Genomic DNA, 4,709 nt, shown 5'->3' with positions numbered 1-4,709 from the left:
GAAGCCCATCATTGGAATATACAAGCCAAGTTTGATAATGAAAAATTCCCACTAGTATATGAAAGTGACAACATAAGAGACTCTCTATCATGAAGATCATGGTGCTACTTTGAAGCACAAGTGTGGAAAAAGGATAGTAGCATTGCCCCTTCTCTCTTTTTCTCTCATTTTTTATTTGGGCCTTTTTTATGGCCTCTTTTTTTTCTTTCTTTTTTTTCATCCGGAGTCTCATCCCGACTTGTGGGGGAATCATAGTCTCCATCATACTTTCCTCACCGGGACAATGCTCTAATAATGATGATCATCACACTTTTATTACTTACAACTCAAGAATTACAACTCGATACTTAGAACAAAAATATGACTCTATGTGAATGCTTCCGGCGGTGTACCGGGATGTGCAATGAATCAAGAGTGACATGTATGAAATTTTTTGAATGGTGGCTTTGCGACAAATACGATGTCAACTACATGATCATGCAAAGCAATATGACAATGATGGAGCATGTCATAATAAACGAAACGGTGGAAAGTTGCATGGCAATATATCTCAGAATGGCTGTGGAAATGCCATAATAGGTAGGTATGATGGCTGTTTTGAGAAAGGTAAATGGTGGGTTTATGGTATCGGCGAAAGTTGTGCGGTACTAGAGAGGCTAGCAATGGTGGAAGGGTGAGAGTGCATATAATCCATGGACTCAACATTAGTCATAAAGAATTCAGATACTTATTGCAAAAATCTGTTAGTTATCGAAACGAAGTATTACACGCATGCTCCTAGGGGGATATATTGGTAGGAAAAGACCATCGCTCATCCTCGACCGCCACTCATAAGGAAGACAATCAAAAAATAAATCATGCTCCGACTTCATCACATAACGGTTCACCATACATGCATGCTACGTGAATCGCAAACTTTAACACAAGTATCTCTCAAATTCACAACTACTTAACTAGCATGACTCTAATATCACCATCTTCATATCTCAAAACAATCATCAAGTATCAAACTTCTCATAGTATTTAATGCACTTTATATGAAAGTTTTTATTATACCCATCTTGGATGCCTATCATATTAGGACTAATTTCTTAACCAAAGCAAATTACCATGCTGTTCTAAAAGACTCTCAAAATAATATTAGTGAAGCATGAGAGATCAATAATTTCTATAAAATAAAACCACCACCATGCACTAAAAAGATATAAGTGAAGCACTAGAGCAAAATTTATCTAGCTCAAAAGATATAAGTGAAGCACATAGAGTATTCTAATAAATTCCGATTCATGTGTGTCTCTCCAAAAGGTGTGTACAGCAAGGATGATTGTGCTAAACTAAAACGCAAAGACTCAAATCATACAAGATGCTCCAAGCAAAATGATGACCCACAAGTATAGGGGATCTATCGTAGTCCTTTCGATAAGTAAAAGTGTCAAACCCAATGAGGAGCAGAGGGAAATGATAAGCGGTTTCTAGCAAGGTATTCTCTGCAACTACTGAAATAAGTGGTAACAGATAGTTTCGTGATAGGATAATTTGTAACGAGCAACAAGTAACAAAAGTAAATAAAGTGCAGCAAGGTGGCCCAATCCTTTTGTAGAAAAGGACAAGCCTGGACAAACTCTTATATGATGTAAAGCGCTCCCGAGGACACATGGGAATATTGTCAAGCTAGTTTTCATCACGCTCATATGATTCGCGTTCGGTACTTTGATAATTTGGTATGTGGGTGGACCGGTTCTTGGGTGCTGCCCTTACTTGGACAAGCATCCGACTTATGATTAACCTCTATTGGAAGCATCCACAAATACAACAAAAGTATTAAGGTAAACCTAACCATAGCATGAAACATATGGATCCAAATCAGCCCCTTACGAAGCAACGCATAAACTAGGGTTTAAGCTTCTGTCACTCTAGCAACCCATCATCTACTTATTACTCCCCAATGCCTTCCTCTAGGCCCAAACAATGGTGAAGTGTCATGTAGTCGACGTTCACATAACACCACTAGAGGAGAGACAACATACATCTCATCAAAATATCGAACGAATACCAAATTCACATGACTACTAATAGCAAGACCTCTCCCATGTTCTCAAGAACAAAAGTAACTACTCACAAAGCATAAACATGTTCATAATCAGAGGGGTATTAATGTGTATATAGGATCTGAACATGTGATCTTCCACCAATTAAACCAACTAGCATGAACTACAAGGAGTAATTAACACTACTAGCAACCTACTAGCACCAATCCCAGACTTGGAGACAAGAATAGAATACAAGAGATGAACTAGGGTTTTGAGATGAGATGGTGCTGATGAAGATGTTGATGGAGATTTCCCTCTCCCGATGAGAGGAGCCTTGGTGAGGACGATGGCGATGATTTCCCCCTCCGGGAGGGAAGTTTCCCCGGCAGAACAGCCCCGCCAAAACCCTAGATTGGCTCCGCCAAGGTTCCGCCTCGTGGCGGCGGAGTTTCGTCCGAGAAGATGGCTTATGATTATTTTCCCATTTAAAGAGTCCATATAGTAGAAGACGGTCACCGGAGGGCCACCAGGGGGCCCACGAGGTAGGGGGGCGCGCCCAGGGGGTGTGCCCCCCCTAGTGAAGTTCTTGCGCTCAATGTTTTTTTTATATATTTGGAAAACATCATCTGTGATGTTTCAGGACTTTTGGAGCTGTGCAGAATAGGTCTCTAATATTTGCTCCTTTTCCAGCCAGAATCCCAGCTGTCGGCATTCTCCCTCTTTCTGTAACCTTGTAAAATAAGAGAGAATAGGCATAAGTATTATGACATAATGTGTAATAACAGCCCATAATGCAATAAATATTGATATAAAAGCATGATGCAAAATTGACGTATCAACTCCCCCAAGCTTAGACCTCGCTTGTCCTCAAGCGAAAAGCCGAAATCGAAAAATATGTCTGCATGTTTAGAGATGAAGGTGGCGATAAAAATAAAATACGGACATGAGGGCATCATGATCATTCTTAGAGCAGCAACTTATATAATTCTTGTCATATGATATCTTATGCTAGAGTAATAATTCAATCACAATATCAAGTATGAATCGTAAACTTCATTGAAAACTGACAAACTATAATCTCAGTCACTGAGGCAATTGCAATTTATCATAACATAGGAAAGAGTCAATGTATAAGAGCTTTTCAGCAAGTCCACATACTCAACTATCATATAGTCTTTCACAATTGCTGACACTCATGCAAAACTTATGGGTATGGAGTTTTAATCGGACATAGAGAAAGATAGGGGCTTATAGTTTTGCCTCCCAACATTTTACCTCAAGGGTAATGTCAATAGTAATAGTTCATGAAAACCCACATCCAATTAGCCATATATACCAGGATCTTTCCAACATATTTTGCTTGCCAAAGGATAAAATGTAAAAAGGAAGGGTGAAGATCACCTTGACTCTTTTGCAGTATAGGAGATAAAAGTAAAAGATAGGCCCTTCGCAGAGGGAAGCAGAGGTTGTCATGCGCTTTTATGGTTGGATGCACAAAATCCTAATGCGAAAGAACGTCACTTTATATTGCCACTTGTGATATGGACCTTTATTATGCAGTCTGTCGCTTTTATTACTTCCATATCACACGATTGTATAAAGCTGATTTCTTCCACACCAATCAATCATACATATTTAGAGAGCAATTTTTATTGCTTGCACCGATGACAACTTACTTGACGGATCTTACTCAATCCATAGGTAGGTATGGTGGATTCTCATGGCAAAACTGGTTTAAGGGTATTTGGAAGCACAAGTAGTATCTCTACTTGGTGCAATGAATTTGGCTAGCATGAGGGGGAAAGGCAAGCTCAACATGTTGTAGGATCCAAGACAATATAATTTATCTCAGATGTAAGAAAACATAACCCATTACGTTGTCTTCCTTGTCCAATGTCAACTCTTTAGCATGTCATATTTTAATGAGTGCTCGCAATCATAAAAGGTGTCCAAGATAGTATATTTATATGTGAAGACCTCTCTTTCTTTATTACTTCCTATTAATTGCAATGATGACCAAAACTATGTTTGTCAATCCTCAATAACTTTTATTCATCATACTCTTTCTATGTGAGCTCATTACTCTCCATAAGAGTCACATGATCTTTTTGTTTATTTTTATTTCTTTCTCTTTTCTTTTATTCACTTGGGATCATGGCAAAAATAAGCAAGCCCTCGACTCAACACTAACCTTTATTATATAGCTCACGGACTCGATTACATAGAAGGATAATAAAGCAAAACTCACGACTAGATCATACTAAGAACTTTTATTCTACTAGATCAAGATATTACCAAAAGGATCGAACTAAGAAAAATGGTAAAGATAAAAGTGATGGTGATACGATACCGGGGCACTCCCCCAAGCTTGGCAGTTGCCAAGTGGAGTGCCCATACCAGATACTCAATTCTTCTTTGTTGGTGGAGACGGTGGTGATTTTGTTGATGGCGTGGGCTTCTTCCTTAATTTGCGTTTGAGGACAGAATTTTGGCCCCTTAGGTCCTCGATCTCCTGCTCCAAGCTCAGTATCTTTTTGCATAGTTCCTGCTTGTTCTACTGCAAGAGGCGGAAAGGGATAAACTCGATCTTAGGTTTCTTTACCCTATCCGGGAGGCTTGACTTTTTGAACTCCACATGCATGTCCCTAGGTTGAGGTAGTGGGACTTCATCTTCATCTG

The sequence above is a fragment of the Triticum urartu genome, chromosome 7 (assembly GCF_003073215.2).
Source record: "Triticum urartu cultivar G1812 chromosome 7, Tu2.1, whole genome shotgun sequence".
Lineage (NCBI taxonomy): Eukaryota > Viridiplantae > Streptophyta > Magnoliopsida > Poales > Poaceae > Triticum > Triticum urartu.
The sequence above is the reverse complement of the archived record's forward strand: the minus strand, read 5'-3'. Positions refer to the sequence as shown.